The 15,703-nt window shown below is 35.3% G+C and overlaps 1 protein-coding gene across 5 annotated transcripts in view; it reads right to left on the reverse strand.

Annotated features, from left to right (window-relative positions):
* The window catches only part of LOC136029590 (baculoviral IAP repeat-containing protein 6-like), a 397,865-nt gene that overhangs the window by 152,321 nt on the left and 229,841 nt on the right, over positions 1–15,703 (reverse strand). The window lies entirely within an intron of this gene.

Below are 15,703 nucleotides of genomic sequence, written 5' to 3' on the forward strand. Positions count from 1 at the left end.
ATAGTATATTTATTCTATCTTGTTTTATTCAAGTTATATTTTGGTGGTGAAATTATGGTGATAGTTGTTGAGCTACTTCAATTAAGATACAATTTTGGTCACTTAAAAAAGATGTCACCTCTAAAACTGATATATTTGCTTTACTTGCAATGTTCGGGTTACAAAACTGAAGATTAATTGTGGTATATGTTATTCTCTGAGAATTATGCCTTGTCCTTAACCCTTCGGGAGTCAATAAACAACATATAATATTTAGAAGTAGATATTCTACACTGTTTCCAGCTTCGTTTATTATTGGGCAGTAACACCATACACTACTATTGGCATTAATTTCCCCCACGATGTTATAGTCACAAGTCACAATTGCTTGGAATTTCAATGACTAAAGCAAGTAACTCGGTACAAATGTCATTCTTCCCTGATGAACTATAAATATTAATTACATATAGAGTTTTTTTTTTACCTTTTATGGATATATTGCAGCCAATTACCTCATTCATAGAGTCCATAGAATGCTTTCTAAGTGGAACAAAATGTATATTTTTATGTATTGCTATCATTACACCACCACCATTACCACTACTTCTGTCCTTCCTTATGATTTTATAGGGATATAGTTTTTGAACTATTTTATTCTGAAGTCAAGTTTCTTGTATACAGAAGATGCCAACATTTTCATCACTCATACAATTTAGGAAGATTCTTTTTTTATTTCCAAGAAATGATCGTAAGTTCCATGTTATTATCGTCATATTATTAGTTTTTCTGGCCAGTCTAGTTAGTATTTAAAATAGCACCTTTAATTTTGAGACTGTTTTATTTTACACTGGTCAAAGTTTGGATAACTGTGTATAAATGTTCTATTCTGCTGTTTATACTACTGTCCTGTATTTGAAAAATTTCATATGTTATAGCCAAGGCTGAGACAATTTGTAGAAGAATATCAGCTGCTACTCCATTATAGTTACTTTTCTGGCTCAATGAACTGTGGTTCCATTATTATTTGCATGCTGCTTGTACATATGTTCTGTAAACAACCTGGGCTGTCTTTTATCCCGTGTTTTATTTTTCTACCTATTTTCTATTTATTTCCTGATAGGGCACTCCTTAGACGTTGAGGAATGACAACCTTTGCAATTAGCACATATATAAGTTTGTACTTTTTCTGTAAAATCTCTGTTTTTCGGAGGGCAATTCACAGACTGATGCTTTCCAGAATATCGTAAGCAAACTGGGTCATTTACTTTGCAATTTTTCTGTAAATTACCATAACGTTGGAATTTGAAACACTGAAGAATTCTACAATTGTATGCAAAAACTCCTTTTTTCCTTCCACAACACCACACAATAGGTGGCAAAGAATTTCTAGAAAACACCACCATAACAGCTTAGCTATCTTCAAATTTCTTTCATTCCCTGTTGTACCTTTTCTGCCGTATAACCTAAGTGATCAAAAAAGATGAATCTATGCACTCTATTAATTGTTCATCACTCTTATACAAGGGCACTCCCTTGACAATCCCTTTTCTAATACATTCATTCTTTCGAGCTTTCACTTTTACACCTATTGATTGATTTTTTGAACTTCTTCAGCTTCTTCAATGGTATTGACATAAACTGACAGCATATTTCTTTCTCTGTTTGATTCATATTCAAACCTGATGGGGGAAACGCACTCCTTTAGTGATTTAATAATGAAAAATTCATCTGCTAATTTTGATTTTTATCTATCACTTCAAAGTCTACCCTTGTCAGAAACGATTCTTTTACAGGAATATCACAATGGCTTGTAACTGCTGACTCAGTTTTTAGTTTTGTTTTTGCTCGTGTACTCATACCTTGGGATCATACTCGTTTTCTTCCCAAGCAGGGGTTCAAACCTACACTTGGGAATCTAGTTTTTTCATTCTCACCACTGTCAATTATTTCTTCTTCCAACATAGGATAAACACTTAGCATATCTTCATCAGAGTTTGCTGATAATGATCGGAATTCATTATTATTGTCAAGAACCTGGTACCTGTTATTGACAGGTAGATTGTAACCACTGATGCTGACTGCACTATGTTGTTCATTAGAGCTATATACTGGGACATACACAACTAGATGCTAGGGCTGCCACTTCCCGTGTTGAGAAAAATGACTTGCATGATACTGGTTGTATGACATAGGGGCTGGAACATATTGAAAATTACTTCCATATCGTCCACCATTACTGGAGTTTAGTTGAATGATCATATAGGGTTTTAAGATAATATTTTATTTCAAAAAACGGTCTATCACAAGCCCAAAAGGGCCGAATTCGCACTTTAGTGCCGGTGAAAAATTATAGAATTGTAATTAATAAAAAGTCAATCGATAAAAACTCGTAAAGTCAAAACAAGGAAAAACAAAATTAAACAAAAGTCTATCTAGCAAGCATTCAAAGTACGAAATTGAAAAATAAACACTAAAACCCTAAGATAAAAGTGGAGTGAGAAGGGGGAGTTATTTATGATTTCAACTATGTGGGGGATAAACGTTCTCCTATATCTTTCAGTGGAAACTCTTATTGGGGCAAGAAAGGGGATTTTTCTTGAAGCAAAACGTGGGGACGAAACTAGGGAGCGATCACTAGGGAAAAGAGAAGTAGTATGAGGGCTATGCATGGCATTGTGGGCAAAACGTAAGGAAATTTTTGTTGTCCTTAAGTTGTTGTCTCAAGGGTAAGTAGATTTGCTCTCCGAAGAAGGGAGCACTTTAACTCCCATTGAAGATAATTTTTAGGCACCTTTTTTTAACTGCCTCTATTCTGTCCGACAATTCATTGGAGATGCCAGGATGCCAAACAGGACAAGTGTATTCGAGGATAGGACGTACAAAAGAGAGAAAAATCCTCAAACGATGCGATTAAGGGTATTTAAGTCTATTAAGGAGTTTGAGGAGATAAAATGCAGTATTTGTACGGTTTAATAAATAATTAATGTGGCAATAACATGTTAAGTCGTTTGAGATGGTAACACCCATTTTTTATGGTATTAAGACATTTCAGGGGGGATAGGACAGGAGAAAGAAGGGGGAGTTTTTATGAAACCAGTTGTTAAAACTGTTGACTTTAAAGGGTTGATTCTCATATCACTAGCAGCAGCTTCATCTAATATTGACTCCAAGATGTCCATTGGGTTACTTTTTAGATTTTTGAAACATGTTTCTAAGACTGTTAAATCGTCAACGAATTTCCGTCCATCCGGAAAGTCGACACCAAGACTGTTTATCTTGGTAAGGAATAAAATTGGGCCTAAGATGTTTTTCTTGGGTATACCATTATAAATTGGAGGGGATCAAAGTAAACATTCAGGTATTTGACGACTTGCGTTCTATTAGAAAGGAAGGACGAAATTATTCTTATTAAATAGGGTTCAACTAGGAAGTCAATGGTTAGTTGCTTACTAATGTATCGTGATTAATTAAATTAAGAGCTTTTTGTAAATCAACTACGATATAATTTAGCCAGGTAATAGGTTTTTCAAGTTTATTACATATAGTGTCCAAAAGGTGAACTAGATAGTGTGTGGTAGAGCGCAAATTCCCGAATTACCTTAGGTCAACATTAGGGATTATTTTTACTTTCAACCAATCAGCTAAAAAGCGTTCATATAACTTGGGAAATACCGGAGTAAGAGTAATGGGCCAGACACCAGGAAAATCTTGTTTGCTACGCTTCTTTATTATGGGAGTAATAAAACCTAATTTTCAACAATCAGGGAACCTAGATGGATAGACAGAATGAATGAATGAACTTTATTACCCGTAAAGTATAAAAAACACAAAGTACGGAGTATTATAAATAAATATAAATAAATAAACAAAAACAAATACGATAAACAGCGAAGAAAAATAAAATTCAAACTAACAAAAGACAATATGGACTAATCAACCAGTATCTATATGGAAAAAAGGCTGCAGAGGGTCATAAACGTGAATAAAGTTGACAGACTTTTTACATAAATCATCACTGGAAGACCGAATCCGAGAAGGCACATCTACTAAACCAAATCGAGCAATTATTTTTTTGTTTCGGTGCCATCTAGAAAGCCGGAGGAGGAATTTGCAATATCTAAAATAAGCTGTACTTAGAGTATGTCGATCTTTCTTACGAAACAGATGAGCCATGCCTGATAAAAACAAAAGCACAGGGGCGCAATAAGCGTTATAAATCATGCACAAACCGTTGCGGTTGTAACGGCTTTTATTTGGGGATATTTTTCCGTAAGTGACGCCTAGGTTTTTCACGGCTTGATCCACTAGGGATGAACAGGTAGTGGAAAGTGTTGGGCCGAAACACAGACCAAGCCAACTAACTAAAGAAGAACATGGTAGAACTGCAGTCCCAGTAACAAATGGAGTGACCGCATAAGGGCTGTTAAAACAAATAAACTCGCATTTAGACGCATTAACTGACAGTCCAATCTTAGATAGTTCATTGGTTAATATGGTAAAATTAGAAAGCAATCCACGACGAGTCCAGCAACAAGAAGAACGTCATCTGCATATGCAATAGAAGACAAACCAGTATTACCGTAAAAAACAGAACTTCTAAGGAGACGCAGGCACGATGCAAGCACGCATTTAAATATACTAGGAGACAATACGGCACCTTGCCGAACTCCCTTATTAATTTTTACCGGGTCAGATATTTGGCCATTCCAGGTAACTTGAATTTTAGACTTTGAATACCAAGAAGACAATAAACTTAGTACGGAAGGATTAACACCTGAAGACGCAAGGGAAAATAGAGGCTGAGAGTGCACAATATTGTCGAAAGCTCCAGAAATATTAACATTAAGACAGTATAAAGACATTTTAGCTTTTACGGCATCTTTCATGAGTTGGCTTAAAACATGATGTGCATGGGAGCAACCGAAACTTTTCCGAAAACCAAATTGAAAAGGCGTAAAATCACAATTCGACTCAATGTCTGGTAGTAACAAATGTTCAAGCAACTTACTTAAGAAACACGATACTGTAATGGGACGATAATTCACACATGACGTGGAGTCCTTGCCTCGCTTTTGAATAGACGTTACACGGCCACAAAGGAAACTATCAGGAACAAGCGACTATGCTAAGCAAGACTGGAAAAATATTTGTAGATGGTTAAGTAGAGCAGGACAATCATAAGCAAAAAATCGGTAAGAAAGGCCGTCACTATCAAGGCTATTTGAACGCTTAATTTTTCTTAAAGCCCGGCGAATTTCAGGTATTGCTACAGGCTGGACATTGGCCTGCAGGAGACGGTATGGTAAAAGCGGTTTAAGCAACTTATAATAAAAAGACTGAAGAAAACTGTTAAATACACTGAACACACGCTTATAATGATCAACAAAATTAACTAGCTGAAGACAAGATAGGGTAGATGGGGAACATTTCTCACTATTAATAACCTTATTCCAGGAGGCTTTATCGGTGGGGCCTGGCCATGCATTCAAGCGAATACTTGATTTCGTGAATCACATAAATACTTTATTTCGTGATTAAACCAAAAACAGGTATTTCAAAGACAAAAAAGACAAAAAAAAACACGTACACATTACAAAAAAAGAGAGAAAAAAGAATACACGCTATCTAAAACAAAACATAAACACTAACAAAAATCAATTCTCTTTGTGCTGGATAAAAATCAGTTTACAATAGTCCGAAATCTGTTACTTCTAATTATCAGTGATAAAGGAAACGGCAAACTTATTTCATATTCACTTAATTCGAACTCCATTACTATACGTGCTCTACAATAAACAGGGCAATCAGATAGAAGATGACTACATGTTTCCATTAGACCACTCAAACACAATGGAGAGTCAGCTTTCCCAATCCTATTTAAAAAATTAAGCGATCTACTATGCCCTGTGATAAGCTGTGTTAATCGGCTATTTGAGGGGATTTTCGATGCAGAGATAAGGTTATCTTTATTTCAAAAACGTTTGCTGGTCATGTGTTAACAGAATTTTTAAACTTTTCAAACCATTTTGTATTCAAAAACTCTCTTAAAGACTTAAGTTCTGTATGAAAAGGTTGAGAAGATTTTTTGTATATTTTCCTCCGCCGTGGTAACAATACTATCAATTGCATCAATAGTACTTTTCCCACTACGGAAGCCAAACTGCAAGGGGAAAGCCAACTGTTTTCAGTGCTAGTCGCAATCATTCTATTCGTAATGGCACGCTCGTATATTTTGCAAAATTTGAGAGTAGGCTAATCGGACTATATGAAGCTGGATTGCCGTCATTTTTTTTATTATTTTTTTTCAAAATCATTATTTTTGTATTTGTCCAACTTTCCGAGAAATATGAAATTTTTAAGCAACTATTCACTAATTTACCAAACTAGGACCAAGGCCATCGATGTTTTTAATTAGTGCTAAATTTAAAATTCCATCTTGGCATGGGGCCCTTGATGGCTTTGAACCTTTAATTATTTCTTTTATTTCAGTGGAGGAGACTTAAGTAAAACCTGATGTGATATTAATTAAAACATTTATAAGTTCTGCTCTAACTTCACCATGGTAATTGCTATCAGTTGATTGATCATCCTTTAAAAACCACTTATGTAGCAATACCTTCCCGGGTTCCGTCACGGAGTTAACTGCCGACATTTTTTCGGCTGTCTTCCGACAAAACCTAGTATCTACATGTGAGTCAATTTCGAGAAAAACGCAAAAACATTGTTTTTTAAAGCTGCTTCTTTATTCGTACGATTTTTAGAACTTTTATAGTTACAGAAAATTAGCAAATAATTCACTGATTTTAACTATAATAATTACAAGGCCGTAGTGTTTTTAAAACAAGCGAGAAGGTAAATACTAGGTTTTGTCGCTATTTTCCTGTGAGATCAACTTGAATTACCACCGAAAAAACCTAGTATTTACACTATTTGGAGTTTTAAAAAAATCGGTATTTAAAGTTCTAGCCTTAAGTAACATTATCAAATCACTTTGAACTCGAGAACAATTGAACAGCCATAAATATTAAAATCTATCCTTCTTCGCATGGGTCATCTTCATCGATGGTCAAGTCAAGAACAGCAGGAAGGGTGTGTGAAAGCACAGGATGGTTGGCCCCCAGCTCTCCATTGCACTTTCTGGCTGAAGGGCCATGAAACGGAGATCAGCACTGCCGGTTTGGACCGGAAGGTTTAGCCAAAATTGACGTGTGTTACATGGCATCAGGGGGCATAGCTTTTTGACAATGGCTTCTGTTTTTTTGTGTCGGGTCAGGGTCTAGAATTTTAAAATAATTGACTAACTTTTGCAGAAGGTCTGAAGGCAGCCCTTCATCACTATTAAAGCTGGTGCGGTAAAATATATTTCTTGATCCTTTCCGGGCAGCTTCAACAATAGCATTCACGTGAGGCAACTTCACCTTTTTTGTGCAGACTCTCTTCTTTGAAGTCCAATTCCTGAAAGAATTGTCCATAGTGATGGTATTAACTCCTTTCCTGGATCCGTTAACACAAGTTAAAAAATCACCAAAGTCATGTATCTTGCCTTTTTTCATTTTCGCCTCGATGTTCCCGTGAATTCCGTCTGCTGCGATATGGGTATGTCTCTTTGCGAGGTATCTTAGGTTAATACGCTCCGGCCCAAAAACTTTGTTCATTATTGTACAAGGGCTGTGTATAAAACCCAGTTGTTGTTCTGGCCCGAACAATTGTCCATCCAGAATATGAATGACTTGACGTCTCTTTCACTTGTTACAGTGATCACTGAGAAGAGAGAGTCTACAATGTTCTCCGCTCCTCTGCCTCGCAATGCTTCATGCCATAGAACACAGAATGAGTTTGCTAACCCAACAGATCCTGGATTTTGCGGGTGTACCTTTGCAAATGCCTCGTTAAAGACCATCAAACAACTCAAGAAAATCGAGTCTTTATTCTCGGGCAACTCGGGAAACAAGGTCACCTTTTGAAGGTCAACTGCATACACTCTTTTATCAGGACTGCCGTTTCACTTGCATCTTCCTGATACATGTTAGTAGCTTTCCTAGCCATGTCTATGTGCTGCAACCATTCGTCTCTCCATGAGCTGTCTAGTTCCTGACAAGGCTCTTCATCATTTACGTCATCATCATTATTTCTCTCAGAAAATCTCTTACATGTGGAGCAGGCATCAGACACCGGCATTCTCAAGGATATGTCCATGGTTTCCAAATTCGTCTGTATGATTCGACTGAGATAGTAACGTCTGGATTCTTTCTTACGAAATTATCAAACATAAACTGGATTGTCAGCGAAGATAGCAAGTGCTTCACATTCGAAGCATTTTTTCTCCGTTAGTGGGGGGTACAGGGCTTAAAATTGTTAATATATGAAGTTACTTTTTCTCTGATCTCCACCGAGATCTTGTGCTGAGATGCTCTTTCTACAGTTTTCACAAACATTCTGACCAACAATGCCACTGTTTATCTTTTTGCACAATTTAGTGATAATCCCATCAGTTTTCAATCCAAGAGTGTTCTTAAATGTTTTTTGGCACACTGGCATTTTTTTTGTGAGATGTTCCACAACTTTTGGAAGAAAATACAGCCTCGATTCATTTTTCTTGAATTTCTGTCGGTTGAATTCAACTGTTCGGTGGTTGATGGGGGTCAACCTTACACAACTTGAAAGCCACTTAAGCTTTGACTCATACTGCTCTTCCCAAAAGCTATTCCACATGGTAAAATGATTTTCTCTGGTAAGCTCTGTAGTGCTTTCTACAAAACTGTTCACAGGGGGCTGAATCAATAAAAGGGTTTTCTGCTTGTCTCGTGTCACCTTTTCTTCTCCACTTTTGGCTCTTTTTCGTCCAGGATTGGACGCAAGGCTAGGGACCATTGATGTGACAGCTGCTCATCACTGTTGTCACTAACACTAGGAAGACTTCCTAGCCTGTCGTGTTCTGTAGCTGCAGTTACAGGCATTTCAGCGGCTACGGTTGGTAAGTCAGCTTGTTCTGTATCTTGGTTTGCTATTACCATAGCTGCAGTTATCTCGTTAAGTATCTCCACATCTATCTCGTCCAGAACAAGGGGCTGCAGCAAATGGAAGTTTTCTGTCCTATCGCTAACACAAGTTTCTAGCTGTACTTGAGAGAATTCCTTTTCGTGAACTTCCAGTGCATCTTCCACTTCTTCCATCGCATGTGATGAGGCTGTACACTCAGCTTGAAGCTCTCGGTCCTTTTTTTCTTTCTATAATATTAAAATAAATTTTAATACATGAAACATTATCTAACTCTACTTTTTTAAATCCTCTTTGAACTTTGCTTCCTTGGTATTTATTGGATTTACATCAGTCATCGTACACGTAGAACAGAACGCAAGAAAACAGTATCTTGAAGATCGCAGTTCCTATAAAGTAAGTTTAGAAATGATTCAAGCACGAATCCTGCTGAAAACAGTTAGTACAAACAAAGAAATAAAAAAATATATGGAAGGTGGTAATATTCCAGAAGTTACTGAAACTCCTACTGTCATAGTTTTTGTTTCTTTTTTTGGAAACAACACAATTAAAGACCGATTTGGCAACCAATCTTCAGCCTACTAGTTTATTTCTATTTGTGTGTCTATTGTTCACAAAATCAACCCAGTATACCCAGCCAGCGCTAAAGCTGTACCTACTGACTCATATGATAGTAGTCATGACCTTAAAAAAAAGTTACCTTAAATTATAAATCACAAATTAAAAATCACATAATACCGTTGACCAATGTTGATATACTGAGTAAATTAGCAAGAGCTACCAATAATTTTCCTCTCTCCATTCAGATCTAGTGCAAATAAGTCAGTTAACTGGAATAACCGGATAACTCAGGTATTGTAGTTTTTTAAACAATAAAATTGATGATGCTGATGATGTTGTTGCAGGTGGATCGCAGTGTATCAGATACTAGGTTTTGGAGAAAAAACAAATTTATAGTATATACATACTAGGTAAAGCCCGAAAATAAAGCTGAGACCTTTTGTAGATGCTAGGTGATATCTATGAAACTAAGCCTTGGATACATATTCCGATTTCACCATTTGATTCCTCGTACTCAAACTCGATTTTTTGTGTACCTTTTGGTGCGTTCAGGCGCGTTCACTTTGAACTCTGAATCAAGACTGAATCGAGTGTAACTAATAGAATCGGGAGAAGCAACAACAAAGCAACTTTTAAGCCTCCAGGCTATTATAGAGGGCTAAATATTATTATAGAGATAAGTGGAGTTAAGTCATTATAGAGATTAGTAAGAGATTTTTATCTTATTGTTATATAAATTGCGATATAATGGAAGTCACAGTTGAAATGAAGATATAATTAGGTTTTGTGTTGATTAACTTGACAGGAGGAATGCTTTCTTTGAAACAGGAATAACAGTAATTTATAAGTCTTCAGGCTATTGTAGAGAGTATTAAATCTCATTATTATAGATATGACAGGAATTAGGTTATTATAGAGATCAGTAAGGGATTTTTATCCTATTACAGTATAAATTGCGATAGGAATAGAAGTCAAAGTTAAATGAAGATGTAACTAGGCTTAGTGTCAATTAACTTGACAGGAGAAATGTTTTCTTTGAATCAGGAATAATAGAAAGCTAAACATCATAAGCGAAAGCTGTGTAACAACTTTTCTGAAATTGTGCACTCACTTCCTATTGACAATCAATGAAATGTTAAAGAATCAAAGTATTTTTTGAGAAAATATTAAGGCTTTGGTGAAAGACAGAAACAAAAGAAAGTAAAGTAAAAGGCCAACGCAGCTTCACACGCTCCTCTGTCCCAATCTATTCAGCCTTCTCCTTTAAACCCCACCCCCAAGATGCTCCAATTTCCATTAATTTCATCCTTACTAACTACTTCCACCCCATTTGGGGACACCCTGTTTTTCATTTGGACATAGCTGGTCGGCCAAAAAGTATAATCTTCAGCAATCTGTTATCCTTCATCCACAGAACTTGTCCTAGGCATCTCAAACCATCTCTCATTATAGCCCTAGAATGCGAGATAGAGACATATTTTTCTTAGACTTTACTGTTAGAATACGGATTGTCAGACATGTAGAATTTGTCGACGATTCGGTTGGAAAACATCTAACAAATCTTCCTCCATCTTTTGGAAAGTGCACTTTTCTGAACCATAGTAGTCACAGTGGCCTGTAGTATTCTAATTTAGGTTTGTAGACTTGTGTTTCTATTACTCCAATCCTTATTGACCTGTAAAAAATACCCTTGGCCAAGGCTATTCTACTTTTCACAACTTCACTGCATCCACAATTTTTACTATTAATGCTACGTTCATAAGTAATGCTATCCACTTGATCAAACAGTATCGTTTTAAAAAGAAAATCGTGAAAATCAAAAGTTTTTTTACTTGTAATATAAGTAAAATCTTGTATAGTCCTTCTACTGAAATAAGAATTTTAAGATATTAGAATTCCTCATTGATTCTAAAGTATTCCGAGGTAACTGAACACTCATCTGGAGTATTTACTATTAAGGAGTTATTTATTTTTAATCTTTACGAAAATGTTTTATTATATTGATTCCCTTTCAAGCATCTAATAGAAATAAGATTATTCGCTTCACCTCTGGCAAAATAAAATTGATTATCAGACAGAATGAATAAAAAGTCAATGTAAAGTTTTTAAATTACGCTTAGAAACTAAATTTTCCAAGTCTGTTTTATTAAGAAGTACAGAAAATGCACAGGAGTTAGATGAGGGAAATTTATGAATGAAAAAGTGTCTGTCACAAACAATTTTTGAGTTAACGTAAGAACAGGATGACATGAAGCTTTCGTCTAATGTTATATGGCTTGATTCATCTCAAGCTTGATTCATGGTTCTTCATTGGTAATTACTGAATATATTTGCTTACCACTAGCAGTAAAGGAATTTTAATAGCAACAGGGGCCTCAAAAGTCTTATAAAGTTGAAAGAAGTCTAAAATTTTGTTGAGGTAAGTTGCAAACAAATAAAACATTAATCAAATCAAATTATAAACTACATTCGACATGCTTTAAGGTTCCTATAGTCAAGCCATTTCTAAAATCGTCTATAGCCAACTCAAACCCTTTTGGTAGGCTTTGCTGCACAAAGTTTAAGTATGATATAAGCTTAACTGTGGATACAACGCCAACAGGAAATTACCATTTAACACTTTAATCAGACCTTTGGACAAATATTCCAAATGAAAGCAAAAAGTTGGTAATTTATTTAAAATATTAAAAGTTAGTTTTTCCACTGCATTATGTATCTGGGTAAATTTTACAATTAAAAAAGAAGTTATTCTGGCATTAAGGCATTATCAGACGGTTCAGATTCGAGGGTTTTAAACGACTGGCTTATTTGGTCTAAAGTTTAGTTACGCAGTTTATTAAGATAAATTTGTAATTCTGGGATTACCGACACTCATACAGAAATGAGTTTAGTAACCTTCTCTTCGTCATTACTTAGTTCTTCTATTGTGTCAGATAATTTTTCCAGTGCTGGTAGAACGTAAACCAAATAAAACTTCACTGATCTGCCCCACTATAGGTAAAATTACCCTTTTCTTACTAGGATTGACAATATCAAACTGTAATTCTTCTATGATGTTAGAAATAAGGTCAAGATCAGAAACCAATATTTTTTTTCTTAATTTCCAAGAGTTCCTGGAACTGATCAACGATTAAATTTGCACTATTCAATATATTATGGTGACCATTTGTCCTAGATGCTATTATACCTTTTAGTTTCCACATCTTGATCTTCAATAATGGTTCCGAAATCCAATCGTTGATCTCTAAGATTATTCAGCATATTTCCCACCTGAACTTTAAGCAACGAAGCCGTGTTTTTAAGCTTTTCTACGGTAAGGAAGAAAACGATGTTGTGGTTTCCGCTTGATCCAGTTCCAAGTTCGCTCAAATATTGGAAGCCTATGCCTCTTTGAATAAAAGATTGTTGTTCGTCTAATAACAAGTCGATTTCTTAGCCAATTTTCCAAAATTAAGGAATACGCTAATTATAAGTTTCACCTTATAGCAACTCATTTGGAAATAATTACATTTAATGCTAAAGACATTCCGCTCACAAAATTAAGAGTAACACTAATTGAATAACGTGATGCATACAATAAACTAGGTATTTTACTCTTATAAGAATACTGAATAATTGGGTTTCTACTAATGCAGGAATTGGCTACATCATATAATAAAATCCATTGATCCTTATTCTGATATTTGTAGATTGAGAAAATTCAACAAATAATGATTTTAGGGGTCTCAAATTTGTGACCTTTACACATGACTTGAATTTATGCTTTCCCTTTCAACTACAAGAAGGAATCAAGTACTTTCTGTTTTTAACTTTATTAATTTTCTTAAGGAATCAAAGGGATTTTATTCACGTTTTGTTTTACTTTGATCTCCCTTTATTGTAACCTTTGAAGTCGGGATGACAATATAGTTTTACTTTCTTTAGCTGAAGGAATAGTTTTACAACATTCACCTTCATAGGATATTCTAGATATCTGATATTCGTGAAACTTCAGCACTAGGAGCACTTGAAAAAACATTATTGCCTTGTGTTTTGATAACATTTTCTGAGCCACTTTAATTATTTTGTTTTCTATCAGTTACCTTTCTATCGTTCATATTGATACTTGAAGATAAACAAAACAAGTCTTCTTCGATAAGAGAAGAGGATTCTTATGGAGGGTGCAGCATCTGAACTAGCAAGGGATAAGTTATCATTTAATATACCATGCGTGCTTAGTTTGTAAGGCTTAAGGTTATAGGGTCTATTGTTTTGTTTCCTCTAGGGACCAAACATAGCAATTTGGGTTCATGGTATCATTTTTTCTTTATACTGGTTCATCTCTTTCTCATAATTTTTGGAAAATTGAGGATGTTTTTAAAAAAATTTCGTGGTTGGCCTTTATAAGGAGCCTAGCAATTGATTTTCTTTTTCTTAGTTCACCTGGATTTAAAGAAACCAAATAGAAAACATTTTATTCACTTCAGATAATAGCACATGTGATCCAAGAGAAGAATAATTTGTAGATTTTCTACCAATCGAAGCTGTATTGTGGCAATATACAATATCTCCAAAAACAGTTATTGTCTCTTTTGAATCTTCACAATGCTGAATCGCTTGTTCTGATCTTTTAATTTTATTCTCATTTAAGCAAGTTTAATGAGTTTCACAGATATTTTGTATTAATCATGTAACATAGGATTTATTGCCATCAAAGCAGCTTACATTTGTCGGTTTATTGAATTGTAAATCAGGTAAAGATTTTCCACTGAATCCATGCACAATGGTGACGTTTGAAAATTTCCGAACAGTAGTTAGAGAAGAATTCATACTTAACATTATTAGGGGAACCTTTTCATCCCAATCCATCTGAGCCAATTTACTACAAGAATGACAGGATTTTCTTCAATATTTTAACTTTATTCTTGCTAGGTCCATTGCACTGTGAATTATAGGGGCTAATATGGATTGCCTTACAATTAATTTCGGAAAAGATCTTCCTTATCTCTATATTGTCAAAATTTGAACCATGATCGCTTAAAACAGCCACAGGCAGACCATAATAAGCAATGAAATTCTCTCAGAGAAATTTTATAGTATTTTCTTAATCATAGCGGGTTTAAACTCTATTACTACTAGACTACTAAAAAGGTCCACTCCAACTAGAGCGTATCGGTTCCCAGAGCTTGTAATCAGAAATGGACCAGCACCTTTCAGTGCCCAGACCAGAAATAGCATTGCAGGAACACTATTCTTCCTAAGTGGTGGTATGATTTTTCTCGTATTAGCTCGGTTACAAAGATTGCAATTATTAACAAATTCTTTGACCGTAGAGGCCATATTTTCAAAAATGCAAAATTTTCTGACTTTCCACAAGGTCCGCTCAAAAACTGTATGAATACCTAAAGCTAAATGTTCATGAAAAAGCTTTACTAAACCCAGAATCATTCTCTTAGGTAAAACTACTTAATATTTATTTCTGTTCACATATTTTGGTTCAACCTAAATAACCACTCAAAATATATTCTTTTCTATATAAAACTCTGTTTATTAAGACAAGTTCATTAGCGATGGGAGTACACCATGGGGCTATATTCTTCAATAAGTTACTCCCCTTCTTGAGGGAGATCAATAAAGTGGAGAACATTTTGTCTCACTAATAGAGTGCTCAGGGCCCTCCGAACATTTAGACACCAGATCCGGACCTATGCCCGTTGCAGCAGGGGATTCAACTCCGGAGCTCCTGCGTTTATTCAATATATTAATAATAATTTTTATATCAGGATCCTGTAGGTGCCCTCTGATTAATTCCTCGCCAGCAAGCCCTAAATAGTCAGTAATTTTTGTTGCCACTCAAGAATCCCTGCTGCCAAAAATTCTGCTTTATCATCAATAACAAAATAGGATTTTCTGTTGCTAACTATTTCCATACATGGCCTTGAAACGATATCTATGATCATATTTGGCCCCGGAATATGTCATAATTCTCTACGTTTTCTTAAATACTTGATTTTTAATGTCAATAAAAATATTGTATCTTCTTCGCCATATATAGTATTGACTTTGCGAGGTTTCCAAGATCTCATAAAGACCTTGCAGTTCTCGCAAAATAGAAGGCTATTTAAAAAAACGAACCACCTTGATTGGTATTTTTAATCTTTGCATTAACCAAAAAACACATAGATAA

The sequence above is a fragment of the Artemia franciscana genome, chromosome 7 (genome assembly GCF_032884065.1).
Source record: "Artemia franciscana chromosome 7, ASM3288406v1, whole genome shotgun sequence".
Taxonomy (NCBI): Eukaryota; Metazoa; Arthropoda; class Branchiopoda; order Anostraca; family Artemiidae; genus Artemia; species Artemia franciscana.